The 22446-nt window shown below is 40.7% G+C and overlaps 1 protein-coding gene across 1 annotated transcript in view; it reads left to right on the forward strand.

The window, feature by feature from the left end:
• Window positions 1-22446, forward strand: part of LOC136885461 (uncharacterized) — a 273832-nt gene that overhangs the window by 16144 nt on the left and 235242 nt on the right. Inside the window, exon 3 of the mRNA XM_068230446.1 lies at window positions 13411-13550. The gene's annotated coding sequence lies outside the window, so the exon portion shown is untranslated. The remainder of the gene's footprint in view (window positions 1-13410; window positions 13551-22446) is intronic.

Genomic DNA, 22446 nt, shown 5'->3' on the forward strand with positions numbered 1-22446 from the left:
TGCGACGTAAAGTAAATAGCAAAACATGTCAGAATCCCTTGTCGCCCCTTCTTGTTGCCTCTTACGACAGGCAGGGAATACAGTTGGGTGTATTATTCGTCTGCGTCTCCCACTCACAGCGGGTGCTGGACATTCGATTAAAACAAAATAACACCAGTTCAAGAAAAAAAGAGTCGGTAAGCACTTGATTGCGACTGTTCTCACACTTGTTCGCATTCCATTTGACTAACCCAGTACGCGACGGCGTGCGGACAGTTTGACAGAGCCTTCAGCCTTGAGTGCAGCTGTTAAACCACGGAGGCAGTCAAACTAATACTCTTTCCCTTTGTTCATGTGGTTTGACTTCTACCTACTATAATCACATTTAGGCCTACACGAAGTAATTCATAGATTTTACATTTTGTTTGAGGGGACCCGCATCGCATTCGTTACTCCACATTTCTCTCACAGCTCGTCCGACGATTGAGGAAGCCTCAAGGTCACGCAGGTTTCCAGCCACATTACCTCGGTCAAATACTTTAATATTAAAGTATTTCCCTCGGTGTGGTGTGGGAACAGACCTCCGAGTCCTAGGGTTGACAACGTCAGTGGTTTACCACTCTGTTGGTTTCTGGTGGTACAAAACTGAATTTCGCAGCTGGAAAATTCGGAAGGTTTTTTGTTTGTTTGGTGGTTTTTACGGTGATTTAAAGATTTTCGTATTTATGATTGTGAATTTTTGTGGCTTGGGTTAATGTAGTACATGAACATGAGATCACATGACATTTGAACGACCACGAACCTGCTACGCTGGCGTAACAGGGGGAGAGGTGATACTCCCACGTGGCGCGTCCCAGGTGGCGGATAGGGGGGTCCTAACCGGCTTTCCAGCGGACTTGAGGGAAATAAAATACCTCTCGCGGACCAAACACACTACCTCCTGCGGGTGGGGGACGCACATGTAGAATACACCCGCGGTATCCCTGCCTGTCGTAAGAGGCGACTAAAAGGGGCCCAAGGGGCTCTCGACTTGAGTGTCCGTTGGCGACCACGCGGCCCTTTGAGTCCTGGTATTGTGCCAGGCTCCTCACTTTCGTCTATCCTGTCCGACCTCCCTTGGTCAACTCTTGTTCTTTTTCCGACCCCGACGGTATTAGAGCATTCGAGGCCTAGGGAGTCTTTCATTTTCACGCCCTTCGTGGCCCTTGCCTTTCTTCGTCTGTTACTTCATTTTTCTGAGTGACGGATCCCTTGTTTCTTCTTTTTTCTCTCTCTTTATCCCCTGTGGGTGGGGGACCCAGACGAATAATACACCCGCGGTATCCCCTGCCTGTCGTGAGAGGTGACTAAAAGGGGCGAACAAGGGATGATTGAATTAGAACCATGAAACTACTTTTGATTTGTACCATCACGTGGGGTACACCATGGGTTGCCTGTTCTTGCGAGTAGTACCACCAAATTAGGTACAAAATAGGTTTGTGATTAGTAGCAGTAAAGAGCCTGGCCTGGGGGTTTCCAGTACCCGTGTGAGCAACACAGCGGGTCTGGTCGTTGCCTGTGAGTTGTACCGCTATATGAGCGGCACCGTAGGTCTGCTTTGCCTGTGATTAGTACCCACTATGTGAGGAACACCACGGGATAGTGCGAGTCCCTGTGGTTAGTACACCTACGTGATGAACCTTACCGGTTTGCGTTGGCTATGAGTGGCGCCATTGTGTGAGGAACGCCATAGGTTTGCGTTACCTATACGAAGTACAATACTTGTGAGTAGTACCATCTTGTGTGGAACACCGAGAGTCTTCGCTACTTTTGGTTAGTACCCCAACATGACAAATATCATGGTTCTACTTTATTCGCGTCATGTACCATTCTGTGGGGCCTTAGACGTGGATTTTGCACCCTATAGACATCAAGAATCATAGTGCTTTATAAGTGGTCCCTTTGTCAGTAATACTATTATTAACGATCTTTTTTTTTTTGAGTCTGATCCACTGTTTGTTGTTCTTGTGTTTTTTCTTGGGTTCATAGGCACCCATTCATTCTTCATGACATTTTTTATTTTATTATGGTCAGTGGATGAATTTGAACTTTTTGTTATTTCATTTCGTAGCTTTAGGGGCCGATGACCTCGATGTTAGGCCCCTTTAAACAAGCATCACATTTGAACGAAGCAGGTGAGGGGCTCTGTGCAGCATTGCGAACCGCCGGGAGGGAGTCGCCTCCCTCGGGTAACCTAATTGCGTCATCGTATAGTGCGGCGCGGTGTGCCACAATCCAATCAGTTCAATGGTCAAGTGGTCAACGGCCTACGCACGCAGAGCAGAGCTAGTCAATAGTCATAACAAAATTTATAAATACGTGCATTTCGAAAAATGGGGCAAACAAACGTTCTGATCGGAGTGGAAGAATTACCTGGAAATCAACGTTTGTAATTGGTAAATGTCCGGTGATAACACAGTGACTTGCTGTCGTTTCTGTGTAACTAATTTGATATCCTGATCTTGTATATCGTAAAAAACCAGTCGCTGGACAGTTTCACTCTTACATTTATCGAGAAAGAACTGAAGCTGGATGTGCGATCCCGAGTATGGATCATCTAAGTGCATCGTACAAAATGCAGTGCGTTAATAATCAACCTCTTGCATCCTTACTTTCAAAACATATATTACAGAAAGTCCTCACAGTTTTAGTTGACGAGTGAACGAACTGTTACCTACCGAATGGTTGTACATCATTCATTTTTCTGAGACTAAAGAGGATAGATCGACATTCTTGGGTTTGTATGATTTTATGGTTAGTCCACACCAAAGTTAATAAACAATGTTAACGAAACAAAGTTAATAAAAAATCTTAAACACATTTCTGAACATGTTAACAAACTTTTGTTAATAAAACTCATTCAACATTGTGTCCACACCAAAGTAGCTGTTTCTGAGGTTACAATCGATATGGTCAGGAAGAAGAAAATTCTTACAGTTTCAGCTTTCATTATTTAACTGAGTACAGCTAGAGAAAAGCACAGATGCAAAGTGTAGCAAAGGGAAATATTGGAAAGGCGAGCAGAATTAAGTTTGGAGCAGTCTGGTTTGGAGAGAACACTTATGTCAAAGTTTTTAATTCATGATGATGCAAGCTTTCAAAATTTTGAGAATTCCCCCACATGACTCAGTTCTGGTTGACAGTAATGTAGTCTGAAACTGCAAGTAGTGATACAGATTATCGGAAAGCCGGCTCCACTAATCACAAGCTATTTTTTTTAATAGCGCTTCCAACTCTCAATGAAGCTATATGAACCCACAATTCCATACTATGCCGAGAAATATCATCTGGACTCCATAGATGTTTTAGGATTGATGATAGGAGCAAGAGGCACCATTACTCACACATTTCACAACTTTTGCAAGAAATTTAATTTGCATAACCAATTCATTAAGGACATTGGGTTAGCAGCCCTGAAAGGATCGTTAGCAATAGTAAAAAATCATTTATACTCCTAGCTATATCTTTGTCCTATGAGGAATTTATAATTGATTTCATAACTATTGACTGATACAATTTTTATTATTTAGGCTTTACTGTAGTATACCTATTTATACACACATTTTAAACGGCCCTTGCAGTTACTAATCAAAATTTTTATGTAAGCTTTGTCTTTTTGGCAGCCTCCGAATGGAGGAAGCAGAAATAAATGCATTTCTAAAATAAAAAATATGTACATTAGAGGGTTGGTCATACTGGTAAAGAATTTGAAAGAAATAATTGGATATCTCACACCGATGTCGGCCAATCAGCTTGCTTTGGGCAGCAATGTGACGTGACTGAAGAACGGCATGAAACACAAACATACCAGCCAGTGTGAGCGTAGCGTCAAACTCCTCCCCTGGTGCTCTCAAGCCGGTCTTAAGTCTCAAGCCCATTTGAATTCTCCTGCAAAGTAGCTCACTCCAGCACAACGGTGTGAGATATGAAATTCTTGATCAGTATGACCAACCTTCGAACACTGACCACCCTGTCTCTAAGTGAAATATGGGGTCGACATTAACTGCCGTTGTTTATATTTAACACGTACGTACCTTTTCTCAATTGCAGCATTATAAAATGGGTCTCTGTGCAGTAAGTCCTTTTACGTTCATAACAAACTTAAGCAAATCTTTTACATTTCTAAATAAACGCACAAACAAACAACAAATGTCAAACACAATATTTTATAACGTTATTCAATTGATGAGTGGAGCTGGCAGCTCACACGGCACCATCCATGCAGTAACGTTTTCTTGTATGGGCAGGTACCTCGTTCCACCTCATCACGCGGAGCCGATGAGCAGATGGTGTGCACATCCAACCAGCAGGCGTTTAAAATTCATTTTAATTAATTATAGTTTAAATAGTCTTCAACTTTTTCCAGTGATATTACCACACATTTAAATTGTGATAAATTCATATCTTGTTGCATTGCACAAAACAACTTGAAATAAGAAAAATGAGATTACCGAATTTACTGGGTGTCCAGCGCACACCTTGAATACCTGCAATATACAGTACACCTCTGCTGTTACGGCATTGACCCACTCAAACTTGTTCAGGTCTCAAAGTGGCTGTGAAGTATCTTCTTTAATAATATTTCAAAGTAAGAACTCCTTTTCAGAATGTCACAAATATTGTTACGCTAAGAAGAAATGTACAATGATGAGAAAAATGAATTTTGTTCGTTTTGTTTGTTATTGTTAAAACCAGTGTTAAGTGAGGTACAACACGTTTATGAAGCTTTCCGAGCTCAAGCTGCCGACTGTAGTAGATTCCTTAAACCTGGGGTTTGGCCAACGTAGAACTCGTTAGTGCCTGCCATTTTGAGTAAGGGGGGTAACCCCTCCAAAAAAAAAAAAAAAAAAAAAAAAAAGAAACGACAAACTTCATTGTGTTCTACCTTCTAATGCGGTAAAACTTCCGTACCCTTTGTGCGAAAGTGAGCTTAGAGATTCAACATGGCACGGCTCGGGTGATGTCATGCAACACTTGCATTCCTAGTGACAAGGTCCGGGGAGTGACGAAACCATTGGTCTGGATTGGTTAGTCTGGCTACTGACTAGATCATTAGCTTTGGGGCAAGCAAAGGGGGGTCTGGGGGCATAAACCCCCGGGTTAGAGCCGCAAAGCTGCCATTAGGCCTCTAGTATCCCGCGTGACACCACCATTGGTCTGGGTAGCTTAGTGACAAAACAATTGTACTGGATAGATTAGGGTAGATTACTGACAAAACCATTGGTCTGGATATGTTTCTCTCACTTTAAGCGAATATAGCAGTCCCAGCCCTGTACTTGTACACAATGCAAGCTCTGTCGGAGACAATACGAAGCTTGTCCGGCGAATAGGAACCCTACTTATATGGTTACTAATTAATTTATTATTTAACCATCACGAACATTGGCCGGCCAATAGAAACACACCACATTGTTGCATTCAGCTGATTTACACAGTCTCTGTTTTAATTCTGCTATATAAGTAAGAGTACTTCTTGGGGTGGGATGGTGGGTTTCTAGCAGGCATAAAGGAAGGATCTCTCCTTTCTGCTACTTATGGTATCGTTGCATATCATTTTTATGATTTTTATAATCCCTAAGTCTGCACACCGGTTACGGAAGCAGCATCCCTGATGCTCCTCCATCGGCCGATCCTCGCTATGCTACTGCTCTCCTATAACCATGTAACAGTCTAAAACGTATTTAAAGAGACAATACTGCCCTTTCTCCTGAGGACACATAGTAAACTGAACTTCAGCGCACTAAATTTTTATTTGATTGGAAGAAAAGTTAACAATACTGCAGCATTTTGGACTGAAGTGTCATGGTATAAAGATGAAAATGGCGAAAATCCTTTTAATAAACTTTATAATCTTATTCTCCCTTCCTCAAATGCAGAGCTAGAGGGGGCATTTAATTGGGTAAATTTATTGAAGACGAAATACCAGTGCTGCCTTAAGATGACTGTGGAAATGCTGATATAGATGTTGATTCCTGTAGCGAACCTGATGGTGAGGCAGGCATCAATTTTTGAAAACGAGACTGTCTCTCATAGTGTAATGGCACTGCCGTTGGGTCTAAGTAGCCTACGCAGTGTCTGGCCCTGCGGTGTAGGGGGCAACGCGTCCGTCTGTCACCTGGCGGCCCCGGGTTCGATTCCTGGCTGGGCCAGGTTTTTTAACTGTAATGATTAATATCCCTGGCCTGGGGACTGGGTGTTTGCGACTTTCTTAATCTTCCTTTCCTCACAAACAACATTCCACAATACAGCTATTCCAATTACACGCAGGTTCATACAATATGGTGCCATTAGGGGCAAAATATCCCCATGGGTCGACGCCCCAAACAAATACAATTTTTTTAAAGAAAATTAAAAAAAAAAAGCCTACACTGTGGCCACCATGTATGCACTGGTTTTGGTAGGTGTGTTGAGCTGAACTAGCACACTGGGGCAAAACGCTGGGAAATTTATAATGTCCAGTAACTACAGCAGGGCCTCTCAAACGCCGAAAATCTTGCACGTGCAGATCGAGGTGCAAGAGCTCTGTGCACTGTGCATCGCTGCCGCTTGGCATGGCTCAGATCAACGCTTCGTCTCTGGGCTACTCGGCTAAGCTCGGCTCAACTCAGCCCGGATTTGGAGCGTTACGGCACAAGTGGGGCAGAGGGAGACAGGTGGAGCGAGCGAGACAGGTGTGAGGAAAGAGAGAGTAAGCGCTCTTGCTCCAAATCGAGGAGTGAGGGGTCTGCACTCTGGTCAACCAAGCCAAGTTGTCTTTTGCACTGTGCAGAGTGCATGCACCACACGCATGCACCCTGAGAGGCCCTGAACTGCAGTGTATTGGTATCATAGATGAATTTCCTGGCAATGTTGTAAGAGTCACAAATAGAACTTTGGGCGTCGATGCTGATGGTGTTAATGATAGTGAGGTTGAAGAAATGCTATTATAGGAATTCTGGAGTATGTGTATCTTACAACTTCATTAAATTCTCTTGTGGAAATGACTGCATGTTTTATCAATTTGACAGGTCAGATATTTCCTAATCAAACCTGTTTTTGGTGTTACTCGAGTCATCAGTCCAGAGACTGCCTTGATCCTGCTCTCCATACCACCCTATCCTGTGCTAACCTATTCATTTCTATGTAACTGCTGCATTCTACATCTGCTCTAATCTGCTTGTGATATTCATACTTTCGTCTACCCGTACCCTTTTTACCCCCTATACCTCCTCCGAAAACCAACTGAACAAGTCCTAGGTGTCTTAAGGTGTGACCTATCATTCTATCTCTTCTCGTCAAATTTAGCTAAGTTTATTAACCTAACCATTGTGGGTTGAAATTATAATGGTCCGTATTGAGTACAATCTTAACTCCAATAAATACACATTTGATATTTAAAAATCAGAGGTCGATTGCTGCAGTCGCTTATGTGCGGCAGTATCCAGTATTCGGGAGATAGTGGGTTCGAAGATGATTTCTCTTGGTTTCCCATTTTCACACCAGGCTGTACCTTAAATAAGGTCGTGGCTGCTTCCTTCCCACTGCAAGTCCTTTCCTGTCCCATCGTCGCAGTAAGACCTATCTGTGTCGGTGCGATGTAAAGCAACTTCATATTTAAAATCAGCGTTGTTAATACTTAGTTATTAATCTAATTATTTATTTTCACGGAATATACCGTACATGTTTTGAGGACCTTATTGCCCTCTTCTTCGGCAGTTTTTCTCATACTCTTGGACCTTTTCACTTATCAATAAACACCAATCCCCTTGTAAGCCATCTCTTAGTTAATGTACTGTACACTGTCGTAAGTGAGCACTCGACTAAACTATTCTATTTACAATCTTATTTAAAATGTCTGGTACCTACAAGACAATCAGTTTATTAAAATATCGTCTCTTAAAATTTATTAAAATCTCCACATCCTGACTTTTCGTCAGTTAAATGTTGCAGCTAGAGTGGTATCTCCTCACTCCAGCCTAAGTGAATCTACTCTTGTCCATACGTAAACATAATTAACCTTGAACTTAGCCGCGGGTAACATGCCTGTCGGTAGAACATTGATATCAGGATCAATATCCAATTTGCTAGAGGAGGAGTAGATAATGTTTTTTTGACACCCGAATCTAAAATGTCGGTTGTTCTAAGTGCACTCACTGTGCCCTTGACCTGTTTCGGTTGCACTAAACTTCAGATGGCATTTCATGACCAAGTTGTGGTCAGTCCACATCTGTTCCTGGGAAAGTTTTGGAATGCAGCACCTGGTTTTTGTTCCCTGCCTAGTCATAATCAAGTCTATTTCATACCTTCCAATGTCTCCACGTATTTCATACCTTCCAATGTCTCCACGTATACGCAGTCGTTTGTGGTGTTTGAACCAAGTATTAGTAAGGACTAAATTATGATTGGTGCAAATTTCAGCCTGCTGACTTCCTCTTTCATTCCTTTATCCCAATCCGAATTTTTGGACTGTTCTCTTCCTCGCCTACCACTGCCATTCAGTCTCACAATTAGAAAATTTAATACAATATGTGAAAGGAATCTATCTCATCATATGTTTTTTTTTCTTCTTGTCATCTGCTGAACTAATAGGCATATAGACCTGCACTATTGTGGTGGGCATAGGCTTGGGCTCATGGAACCTCCTCGTGGTAGGGAACAGTGTCTTGTCCGCGTTCATTTGCTCATTGAAGTGAAGCTTCTGTGGTAATTGGTACAAGGAGATATATTAGTACTGTTCTCTGACAAGTGCATACGTTAGTGCAGTCAAGCCAAGCGAAACAGAAATGTAACAGTTCCTTCACCTCAACCAGTGCTGCCAATGGTGGAATATAATTACCATTAAATAGCTGCTTGAAAATCACCAGAAATGACTAGTCTCCCCCCCTCTCCTTCCTTCTTAAAGCTGTATCAACACGAAAAGTATATATATCCATGTGGTTCAAACTATTTCAAGGCTCTCTCCTAATAGTTGAGGCACAGAGGAAGAAACAGTGCAGTCCGTATTTCTTGTAATAATTTGTTTGGCAGCAGTGTTTGTTTCTTCTGTCCTGCCGGAATTGATAAAAAGCAAATTTATAATTTCATGTCTCCCTTTACTTTTGACTTTAGTTTTGCTAATATTCTACTGACTAGAAATTCTCTCCAATTGAAAAGGGCAGTGCAAGTGACGAGGATGTTACGACCACTACCTTCGTGTTTTTCCGGTATGCTGAGGCTGCAGGTACATTACTGACACGAGGCCAAGAAACAACTTAATTTTCATGTATAATTCTGGAAGACAAAGCTTCGATATTGTCCAGAAGCCTTTAAAGGAAGTGCATTTTTTAATTGACAGAAGTTCATGAATGAAACATTAAATTCACTAAGTGATTTTAAGGTTACATGTACATCCACCAGATTACCACCAAAATACTTTTGAAATCCACCAGAATTGACAGTAGATAAAAAAAAAATTCCTGTCAGACAGGCTTCCAAAAATACATTTGGTGGGAAAGACTGCTAAATTGGCAACACTTACCCAACCCCTCGTACTGAATTTCCTAGCTTCCTGTGTCCTGAGGGAGCATGCTGTGGGGGTGGGTTGCTAGTAGCCAACAGGGAAGCTGAAAACTTATGCTTAACCAGGTGCAAATCCTGTAGAATTTGAGACCGTGCAGCTTGGTCAGTGCAGTCTTGCCCGCTTGGCAGCTCCACCTAAAAGAGCTTTGTGGGGAGCTGGCCCATGTCATGAGAGTGCTGGCTGCTCTTGTTTACTTTTGTCGTGTTGTAACGAGTTCAATACAGAGCACTTTTGTCATCTAGTTTCTAAATGCCAGCATATTCAGTTCATATTTAATCTGCTCCAGTCTGAAAGAACGTCCGTAGATTAACTAGCTCATTAAAGACTGTTTGGATTATTGTTTTAAGTGAGAACTCTAAAAGATCATTTTGAGAGAAAAAAGTATTAAATGTAAACAGTAAAACAACACGGGCAGGTAAATTAAATATTTGATTTGTATCTCACTCCTTTTTAGAGAAACTTCCACTTGCCTCAAGTAGTAGTAGTAGTAGTAGTAGTATAATACTTCTTTTCACAAGAGATTAATCCTGATGTAAACAAATAGGTGGAGCACCTTTCCTTTGCACCTGGACGTAGACATACTTCATTGGAGAAGCAACCATCACACCCGCTCGACTGTATGCGACCTCAAATAAAAGTAGGACATCGCATTAATTTTATTTTATTACATTTAGAGAGTTTGGAAGAATACGCAATCAATAATATATATATATATATGCTTCTTTATAAAATGGTGATTAAATAACTAGAAATGAAGGCACAGGGCATGGTGTAATATAGGAAGTCTTCTTGTAGTGGGGGAAGGTCCCAAGCTGTACAGTGTGTTGCATCTTCCAGCAGTCAGCGAGTCGGTATTCATAGTGAAATGGACCATCGCGTGTAGTGAAGCACAAAAGAGGAAAGCTGCTCACAAGTGACCATAGGCAGTGCATTGTGAATGTGTTCAGTAAACTAAGTGAACAGAATCCAGGTTTAGTCGTTTATTCAGAAGTGCCAGATCTTTGCACTGCTGTATGCGATGCGTAGCACTGTTCGTCCGAACAAGAGACGTTGATGGGGTGAAGGTTGGTACTACACGCCCAGCGAATCACAACACTTTCTTTGGTGCAGGCATGGACATACCATGTTTCCATCAGGATTAAACTCGCGTGGAAATTATTATAGTAGTAATAATAATAATAATAATAATAATATTATTTAGTTGCTATTAAGTGAAATTGAATCAAGGTGCAGCAAAGTGAACTCGGAGTTGCGATCAACAGTATTCTGTATGAAATGTCATCCCAGTTGAAATTTTTACACTGGTTTCTTTTCAGACTTTTATTGTACAAGAGTGAAAGCTGGGTGTACTCAGGATGTGTTATTCTCAAGTTAGAAATAAGACATGAGAGTAGATAGTGTGTTTGCTGGTACAAGCAGATGGGAACAATGACAGGAGGGTACCCTTTAGTGTTATCTCATAAAGTTAGAAACCAACTGAATGGATCGAGCTTTGCGCATAAAAAAACTTTGGTATTGAGGCTTTGTGAGGTGAATGGAGGAGGAGAATAGTGGACACGTCTATGGAGGGTAAGAGTAGTAGACGATGGTTTTTAACGACTACAAGGTTGAGGTGTGGGATTAAACGAGTTCGCTGACCTGGTTACATATAGGGGATTGTGGAGACTGAACACTTTCACTAACTGGACAACTTTGCCCGATCCAAGTCCGGCCTGGTGCTTTAGAGCACAATTTTATTTACAAGTGGCTAGTAGGAGACGAGTGTGTGTTATTTAATGTGAACTATCTTACCTGACTGATGGCTGGTTACAAAGCCAATATCTTCTGTACTAATTGTCTAGGGTGGTGCTACACATATCTCAGGAATTCAATGGGGAGCAAAATAAGGAATGCTCACAGAACATCTTTTGTACTGGAAGGAGCTTGCTAACAGTTCCCCACATTTAGAGAGTCAATTGGCCGATTTAAATTTTGGGCCCCTCTCTTCTTTTTCTTTTGGGGTTGGAGAATAAAGTGTCGAATTCCCCTGTGTTCCCATATTTACCTCGACCATCTTTACTTCCCGAGTTTCATGTCACAGAAAACTACTTTGGCTATCAGGCCGATAGGTTCTCGTTACTCCACAAACTGCCATTTGATAGAGAAACAAGTACCTTAAAACAGGGTGACTTCGGCCGCCATAAAAATAACTTTATAAAAAACCAGTTTTCTTCAATGTAGTGCTACTTCGGTTACTGTGAAAGTTTTTTAAAAACCTGAAGAACACCCAGTATCAACAATCACAAACAAATTAAAACGATTTGTGGTGAAACAGAAGTGTAGTGATCAAATTCACATTTTCCACAAAGAAGAGACTATTTTATTTAGCCTAAGCATACAAGCATTGTATGATATTACAAATTACATGTTGCATTGCATAAATATTTGTAAAAGTATATACAAAAGATAAGAAATAAAAGGTATGAAAATCATAAAGCCCAATTGTCGTCGTCATCATCATCGTTGACCAACTCCAGTTTCCCAGGTGTGGTATAAGAGCCTCTTCGATTTTGTTCAGTCCATGAACTATTCTTCGTTCACAATCTGCTTCCAATCCTGACCTCTCTCCTCTACATCCTTCTTCACTAAGTCTGTCCATTTTTCTCTAGGTCTGCCCACTGCTCTCTTTCCCCTGATTTCTCTTTCATACTCCTTTCTTGCAGACCTGTTGGCACTCATTCTTTTCACATGACCAAACCACTTCAGTCTTGCCTTTTGGATCTTCTGGAGTAAGGAGTCTTCTAGTATGTATGGAGAGAAAAGGAGATCGGAAAAGAAGCAATCTTGTAGACTGCCCTCATAATACACTATCTTCTAAATTAGAAATATCTGGGCTGTCATCAAATTCTTAAATGTGCATCGCCCATGTCAACTGATATACGTCTATCATTGAAAATGGGAACAGTCTTTCCCCTGCCTGTCGGGATAAACTTCCCCATTTATTGTTATTGTGGCTTTATTAATGTCTTCTAAAGCATTCTTGAAGTAAACAGGATTGTAATTACAATACCCGCGGCCACGTAATGTTTTCCTGTATGTTCTTGGCATGGCCAAAGTTATCCAGCAGGGGGACAACTTTTGTCACAAAGGTATTCCCTGAAAAACCTATTTAAATAAAATGCATCAAATTGGGTTCATCAGTTACCAGACGTACTTACATTTTGACCCCATAAACCACTGAAATGGAGAATCAAATGCTGGGGCTAGAGAACAGTTTGTTTTCTGCTGTTACCAGACAAGACAATAGTCGGGGCTGCGAAAAAAATGGATCGTCTCAACAATGAGCCCACCAATGTTCTCTGGACTACAGAGTGTTGATATAGCATTCTTTTGTACGTGCATTTTAGTTCTTGCAAGTGGTTTATCTTTTTCAGTATAGGAGGCAGGGGAAAATAAGTTGCTATTCGTCAGTGGCCGAAGTTACCCCACTTTACGATACTCTCACACAAAGCTGTTGGATCTACTTATACAGTTCCAGCTTTACCAAGCATTTATTAATTATTTTGACTTGTCGTTCCTAACGTATTGAATGAACCTTGTGGCCCTTTACAACTTTGATTTTTGAAGTGTTTTCTAGTTAAAATGATGTGATCCTCCTGTGAACATTTCCTTGGATTTCCTCCTTAAGATGTTTGTCACATGGTCACATGCCCTGCTATCCTTGAAGCATTTAAAACTTGTACATTGGGATAGATTACTCATCCTATGACTGTTGTAGATGGATATTTCCAAGAAGGAATAGTGGCAGAATTAACTGTCAAGTGTTACGTTTGAATTTATGGTTTTACTTACTTTTTTTTTTTTTTTCATTTCAGAAAAACATTTTGTTTACTGAGATACATGAATGCTTGTGCTTGAAGGGGAGACAGGTTATTAGCATGAATGTCTTGGGACTACCAGCAGTTTATGTACAAGAAGGCGTGATCGTTGTCATCCTCTTCAGCACGAGAAGTTGGTAAGTTCATGTGCCGATATTGTTTGGTTGATAATAGAAAATTTTTGCTATAATTTTCTAATTTGAAATCTAAATGTTAGATTATGGTTTCGTTCAGTCATAGTGATAGTGCTTTCTACTACAGTATCGACAAACTTAGGATATCTTGTGCCATTATTGTTTTTTCATAGTTTATTGAAAGAGCAGTTTGATGAGTAAAGACAAAATGTTGTGACTATTCGTTTCACAAAGGGCATTTTGAGGGTAATTTATTCTCTCTGGTTGCATCCACTCACGGAGAAGGATTGGTTTAGTATGTTGCTGTTCATTAAACTGAATAAAGTGGACAAAATTCATCCTTGGGACCTGCAAAAAATATGACTGGTGCGGGTAAGGAGAACTCCATAGTTGCCAGTTCACTTTTGGACACACTTAAATGCTATTTAACTGGATATGTTTACCAGTTGTATGCATAAGTTTTTGCTGGTTTTTGTAGTAAAGAAAAAACAATTTTCTAGGGAAATTAATTTTTAAACTCAAAATGTTGCCCATTGGCTTCTACACACGTCGTCCATGTTTAAGGTAAATTGATTACCATGCCAGAAAAGCTGCTTGTCTTTTAGTGGCAAACCATTCGTCGAGCCATTTTCCAACATCCTAAAAATTGCTGAAGTGGTGCTCTTTGAACGCGTGCCCCATGGATACGAAGAGGTGATAGTCAGATGGCATGAGGTCAGGTCAGGGCGGTGGCGGGTGCAGAAGGATGTCCCATGCAAGCGATTTCAAGGTGTCTTCCACTGGTTTTGCTGTGAGACAGTGGAGTGTCGTGTAACAAAATCACTTTGCCATGTCTTCTGGCCCATTCCGGCTGTCTTTCGATCAATGCATGATTTAAATTAATAGTTTGTTGGTGATAGCGTTGTGCATTAACGGTTTAGCCGGGTTTCAAGAGTTCACGATACACAATACCGCTCGGAACCCACCAGACACCAAGCATGGTGTTCTTGCCGAAGCGATTGTCGAAACCATGTCTCGCATGTTCTAATCGATGGAGCGTGTTCACCGTATGTCATATAGAATATTTGGTTTTTAAGATTGTAATTTTGATTAAAATATTGGTCCAAAGGTATAAAGCAGTTTTCTGCTATCTTAAGGAGGGGTCCTTTATTCATAACTTTGAGGATTTCCATATCCTGCTTAATGTCAGTAAACTTGTGATTGTAATCGTGCATGTGTTGTCCTACTGATGAAAATTTATTGTATTTTAGGGCATTGACATGTTTCAAGTATCTTATGTTAAAGCTCCTTCCAGTCTGTCCAACATAATAAAAATTACAGCTGTTGCATATTATACCATGTACTCCTGATTTTGAAAATCTATTCGTCTTATTAATAAGTGTCTGGCTCCATGGCTAAATGGTTAGTGTGCTGGCCTTTGGTCACACGGGTCCCGGGTTCGATTCTCAGTAGGGTCGGGAATTTTAACCATAATTGGTTAATTCCTCTGGCACGGGGACTGGGTGTAGTGTCATCTTCATAATCATTTCATCCTAATCACGACGCGCAGGTCGCCTACGGGAGTCGAATCAAAAGACCTGCACCTGACACATCCCGGCACTAAAAACCATATGCCATTTCATTTCATTAACCCTTAAGCACACACGCCAAACTTTAGCACTCAAACAACATATTAAAAAAATTATGAAAGTGATTTGGATTTCTGTAATTTATTGACATAAAACAACTCTTTGGCTATCACTACTTTACTACACAATTGGTTATTGGACATCACTACGAAGCATAATTTGATATACGCAGTTTTTCAGACAAATTTTCCTAAGTTTACACTAATTATAGAAAAAAACTGCTAAAGTTTTTGAGAATATAGTGTATTTTGTTTGTTGAGCAAAAGGAGTAATAAGTCGTGAAAACTGTAATGTTTCAACACACACTTATTCGAGAAAATCTTTAGAAATACATACATACATACATACATACATACATACATACATACATACATACATACATTATAATATTATAGACTGTTGTGCCTTCCAGCGTTCAGTCTGCAAGTCTGAGAATTTACTAAACATCGCCACAATCCTCGATTTGCAACTAGTGTTGTGGCCTCATCTAGTTCTATACCTCTTATCTTTAAATCGTTAGAAACCGAGTCTAACCATTGTCGTCTTGGTCTACCTCTACTTCTCTTACCCTCCATAGCAGAGTCCATTATTCTCCTAGGTAACCTATTCTCCTCACATGACCCCACCACCGAAGCCGGTTTATGCGTACAGCTTCATCCATAGAGTTCATTCCTAAATTAGCCTTTATCTCCTCATTCCAAGTACCCTCCTGCCATTGTTCCCACCTGTTTGTACCAGCAATCATTCTCGCTAGTTTCATGTCTGTTACTTCTAACTTATGAATAAGATATCCTGAGTCCACCCAGCTTTTGCTCCCGTAAAGCAAAGTTGGTTGAAAACACACCGATGTAAAGATAGTTTTGTCTGGGAGCTGACTTCCTTCTTACAGAATACTGTTGATTGCAACTGCGAGCTCACTGCAATAGCGTTACGACACCTTGATTCAATCTCACTTATTATATTACCATCCTGGGAGAACACACAACCTAAATACTTGAAATTATTGACCTGTTCTAGCTTTGTATCACCAATCTGACATTCAATTCTGTGGAATTTCGTACCTACTGACATCAATTTAGTCTTCGAGAGGCTAATTTTCATACCATACTCATTGCACCTATTTTCAAGTTCCAAGATATTACACTGCAGGGTTTCGGCACAATCTGCCATTAAGACCAGGTCGTCAGCATAGCCCAGACTGCTTATTACATTTCCACCTAATTGAATCCCTCCCTGCCATTTTATACCTTTCAGCAGATGATCCATGTAAACTACGAACAGCAAAGGTGAAAGATTACAGCCTTGTCTAACTCCTGTAAGTACCCTGAACCAAGAACTCATTCTACCATCAATTCTCACTGAAGCCCAATTGTCAACATAAATACCTTTGATTTTAATAATCTACCTTTAATTCCATAGTCCCCCAATATGGCGAACATCTTTTCCCTCGGTACCCTGTCATATGCTTTCTCTAGATCTACGAAACATAAACACAACTGCCTATTCCTCTCGTAGCATTTTTCAATTACGTGGCGCATACTGAAAATCTGATCCTGACAGCTTCTGTGTGGTCTGAAACCACACTGGTTTTCATACAACTTTCTCTCATCCACTGATCTCACCCTCCCTTCCAAGACGCCAGTGAATACTTTGCCTGGTACACTAATCAATGAGATACCTCAATAGTTGGTGCAATCCTTCCTGTTCCCTTGCTTATAGATAGGTGCAATTACTGCTTTTGTCCAATATGAAGGTACCTTTCCAACACTCCATGCTAATTTTACTACTCTATGAAGCCATTTCATCCCTGCCTTCCCACTATATTTGACCATTTCAGGTCTAATTTAATCTATTCCTGCTGCTTTATGACAATGGAGTTTATTTACTATCCTTTCCACTTCCTCAAGCGTAATTTCACCAACATCATTTTCCTCCTCCCCATGAGCTTGGCTGTTCGCACCACCACCAGGATGATTTCCTTTTACATTGAGAAGATGTTCAAAATATTCCCTCCACCTCTCCAGTGATTCCCTGTGATCTATTATGAGTTCACCTGAATTAATCAAAACACTGTTCATTTCCTTTTTCCCTCCCTTTATTACTGTCGAAAGGTTTCCCTGCTGCTTTCCAGGTTGTTACCAAAATCTTCCCATGACTTCTTTTTGGATTCAACAACTATTTGTTTCGCTCTGTTTCTTTCAACTACGTACAAATCCGTGTCTGCCTTGGCCCTTGTTTGGAGCCATTTCTGATAAGCCTTCTTTTTACGTTTACAAGCTGCTCTCACTTCATCATTCCACCAAGATGTTCGCCTTTTCCCATCTTCACACACAGTTGTTCCTAGGCATTCCCTTGTTGTTTGTACTACAGCATTCCTGTATGCCACCCATTCACTTTCTATATCCTGAACCTGCTTACTGTCTACTGTTTGAAACTTCTCACTAATCATATCCATGTACTTCTGTCTAATTTCCTTGTCCTGGAGATTTTCTACCCTTATTCGTTTGCAGACAGATTTCACTTTCTCTATCCTATGCCTAGAGATACTTAGTTCACTGCAGATCAAATAGTGGTCTGTATCATCAAAAAATCCACGGAAAACTCGTACATTCCTGACAGATTTCCTGAATTCGAAGTCTGTTGAGATATAGTCTATTATGGATCTGGTACCCCTAGCTTCCCATGTGTAGCAGTGAATAGCCTTATGCTTGAAGAATGTATTCGTAACAGCTAAACCCATACTAGCACAGAAGTCTAACAAACGCTTCCCATTCCCATTAGCTTCCATATCTTCCCCACATTTACCAATCACCCTTTCGTATCCTTCAGTTCTATTCCCAACTCTTGCATTGAAATCGCCCATTAGTACTATTCTATTCTTGCTGTTAACCCTGACCACGATGTCACTCAATGCTTCATAAAACTTGTCAACTTCATCTTCATCTGCACCCTCACATGGTGAATACACAGACACAATTCTAGTCCTAATTCCTCCAACTGACAAATCTACCCACATCATTCGCTCATTTACGTGCCTAACAGAAACTATGTTGCGTGCAGTGGTATTCCTGATAAAGACCCCTACCCCAGACTCTGCCCTTCCCTTTCTAACACCCGTCAAGTACACTTTATAATCTGTCTCTTCCTCGTTACCTCCCCTTACCCAAATATCACTTACTCCTAGCACATCCAGATGCATCCTCTTTGCTGATTCAGCCAGTTCTTTCTTTCTTCCATAAGCCCCATTAATGTTGATAGCTCCCCATCGAATTCCATTTCGTTCGCCAAGTTGTTTCCAAGGAGTCCCTCGCCTGTCAAATAGGAGTGGGACTCCGTTACTCCCATAGCTCCGAGGATTGCTTAAAATGTTCTGAGCTCAGTAAATTCATGAAGCAGAAATAACAGTACAAAATGTGGCTTGTAAAATTCCTTCATCACAGAGAAAATAGTGAGTCATACAAGGAAGGGAATGTAAAATATAAGGTTAATATTTAAATAATTTGATTTCATCATGTCAGCAAGGAACAATAACCCAAATAAGGCCTCAATTTCTTCTCTGTTTCTAAGTTTAGCATCGTGAACTCGCTTATAATTCTGGCTCACAGAAAGTATGAAGATTGGTACAAGTAACAATTGCATCAATAATATCATCAATCGTACATAGCCAAGCATCATGAGTATTCGCCTCTTTAGCTGCAGTTTTCACAGTAGGGAGAAGCATGGAAACTATTTTTCTAGCCGTAGTTCTTAAATTTCCTGGCGTAGGATTCTTTTTTCAAACGGTGCCATCCTTTCCTTTGTAAATGTCTAATCTGTGCTAACAGCAAATCGTCATCTCCATTGCTTTCAATACCTAATTCATCACTTTCACCCTCTTGTTCAGTTTCAGAGTTTGCTCACTTTCATTTAAATTATCCTCTTCACCATCGCTGAAGTCACTGCCAAAAGAATCTTCATCACTGTCAACGGAATCAAATAAACGTCTTATTCTCCCAATACCAATGTGTCATCTACGAGTTTCATCATAAAGAACGCAGCTTATGCCTGGGCAAGAAAGACCTAAAGCCTAATAGTCTGTGCTGAAGCTTTAGCTCATCGCCTAATCATCCCTTGGATGCAATAATATTGCTGTAGAAGGGATTTCTAGAGATTATGATACTGAACAGACCTCTGATATTTTTAGAACTGTGACCTTATTTATTATCCCCAGTCTTGAGTTTTTCCTTTATGAGTGGTGTGTGTGTTTACTGCAAGTTACACATTTATTATCGTACGCATCCATAAGACAGGCACAATTCATGAATTCCTTCCAAACTGTAGAGACCAGGGTTCTATTCGATCCTTTTTCTTACATTTTTTCTGCTAAAATGTTGATAAGGAATTACTGGCCCCCAGCGTTTGAGGAAGATTTACAGGTCGTGATAAATCCAATGTTGGTTTTTAGTGGGGAGAATACTGATCTTAGTGAAGTAAGTTCTGCCGAAGGGGATTTCGTAAGTGACAGGAATTTAGCTGGAATAAGTACTGCAGGCTCGAATGTACAGCTGGTGCGAATGTTCAGGACCTGCAGAAGAGAGAACACGTGTTTGATTCCAGTTGAAGTAGCGACCATGACAGTGACAGTGGTGACGATAATACTGGTAATTACAACCAGTGCAAGTTTTTCATCAACTTAGACTGAGAATGGACAAAGAAGGTCCCATTTTGATCCAGAATTCCATCATGATGTAAAGGGAGAGTTTAGGGAATACAAAACCGAGCAAAATATTTTAATTACTTTTTTATGACGATGTGCCAGAACATAGCTAAACAGACAAAAGATGTCAGCAGAAAATTGCATATAAAACCCAGTTTAGTAAGATGAAACAAAGGAGTCGAGATTAAGACCGGGTTCGGACAAATAAGGACAAAATCAAGCTTCTTATGGCCATACTGTTGCCACAGGGGATTGCACAGAAACCTAAATTAGGACACTGTTTCTTGCAATTGCTTGTTGACTACACCTATTTTCTATGAGCTGATAACACACTGGGCTGAGCGGTCCAGATGGTTGAGGAGCTGGCCGGCAGGTTCTATCCTGGCTCAGACCGGTGGTATTTGAAGGTGCTCAAATACGTGATGAGTATTATTTTGATATACAAACAATACAGCATTGTTGGGTTATTCAGCGAGGAGTGAAGCTACATTAGAACACAGCTAAAAGAATATAATACAGAATGAAATTACTGTATATAAGAACTTGATAGTAAAGTTCTAGAAGAAATAAATATTCCGCGCTACAAAAGTATGTGCTTAACTTGCATTCTTACGCACGTGCGAACCGAAATGTAAACAAAAACAAGAGATAATGAAAAGTTTCATTCATAAAATTTAAGAAACATTGCTTATCAACAAGCTTGAAAAATTGTTATTCTGGTTAAATGTGTAGCGTACGCTGTTCTGGCTGTGTCTGCTGCAGCTGAACCTTAGAAAACCAATTTTATGATTCACTTATCATAAATTCTAAGTCAACTACACAGCAGAAATGATGTAAAACCCTGTTTGGCAGTGGCGTGGAGTAAGGGTGGTCACAAACAATGTGGACATTGGAGGGTTGGTCATACTGGTAAAGAATTTGAAAGAAATAATCGTGGTCGGCCAATCAGTTCGCTTCGGGTGGTAATGTGACGTGACTGAAACACAAACATACCAGCCTGTGTGAGTGTAGCGTCAAACTCCTCCCCTGGTGCTCTCAAGCCCATTTGAATTCTCCTGCAAAGTGGCTCACTCGAGATATGAAATTCTTGATCAGTATGACAAAACACTGACGTTTCCGACCACCCTATCTCTAAGTGAAATATGAAGTCTACATTAACTGCCATTGTTTATATTTAATACGTACGTACCTCATTAGCTGTATTCTTTCTTCTCAATCACAGCATTATAACATGAGTCTCTGTGCAGTAACTACTTATACATTGATGACAAACTTAAGCAAATGTAAAACACAATATTTTATAACACTATTCAAATGATGAGCAGAGCTGGCAGCTCACATGCCACCTTCCGCACAGTAACTTGCATCAAAGGACGTTCTCTTGTACGGGCAGGGACCTCGTTCCACTTCATCAGGCAGAGGCGATGTGCACATCCAGCCAGCAGGCATTTAAAATTATTTAAACTATAATTAATTAAAATTAGTCATCAACATTTCCAGTGATATTACCACACATTTAAATTGTGATAAATTAATATCTAGTTACATTGCACAAAACAACTTGAAATAAGAAAAATGAGATTACCGAATTTACTGGGTGTCCAGCGCACACCTTGAATACCTGCAATATACAGTACACCTCTGCTGTTCAGGCATTGACCCACTCAAACTTGTTCAGGTCTCAAAGTGGCTGTGAAGTAACTTCTTTCATAATATTTCAAAGTAAAAACTCCTTTTCAGATTGTCACAAATATTGGTACGCTAAGTAGAAATGTACAAAGATGAGAAAAAAAAAATGAGAAAAGTGAAGTTTGTTTTGTTATTGTTGAAACCAGTGTTAAGTGAGGTACAACACGTTTATGAAGCTTTCAAAGCTCAAGCTACCGATTTTAGTAGATTCCTTAAACCTGGGGTGTGGCCAACGTTGAACTCATTAGTGCCTGCCATTTTGAGTAACGGGGGCTGCCAGGGTGATCCCCTCCAAAAATAAACAAACAGAAACTGACGCACTGAATTGTGTTCTACCATCTAATGCGGTAAAACTTCCGTACCCTTTGTGCGAAAGTGAGCTTAGAGATTCAACATGGCGTGGCTCGGGCGATGTCGTGCAACGCTCGCATTCTTGGTGACAAGGTCCGATGAGTGACAAAAACCATTGGTCTGAATTGGTTAGTCTGGCTAGTGACTAGACTGTTGGCCTCAGGGCAAGCAAAGGGGGGTCTGGGGGCATAAACCCTCCTGGTTAGAGACGCAAAGCGGCTCTTAGGCATCTAGTGTCCCGCGTGACACCACCATTGGTCTGGGTAGCTTAATGACAAAACAATTGTTCTGGCTAGGTTACGGTAGGTTAGTGACAAAACCATTGGTCTGGATATGGTTCTCTCACTTTAAGCGAATATGGCAGTCGTAGCTCTGTACTTGTACACGATGCGAGCTCTGTCGGAGACAATACGAAGCTTGTCCGGCGAATAGGAACCCTACTTATATGATTACTAATTAATTTATTATTTAACCATCACGAACATTGGCCGGCCAATAGGAACACACCACATTGTCGCATTCAGCCGATTTACAC

This window comes from Anabrus simplex, chromosome 14, assembly GCF_040414725.1.
Source record: "Anabrus simplex isolate iqAnaSimp1 chromosome 14, ASM4041472v1, whole genome shotgun sequence".
NCBI lineage: Eukaryota > Metazoa > Arthropoda > Insecta > Orthoptera > Tettigoniidae > Anabrus > Anabrus simplex.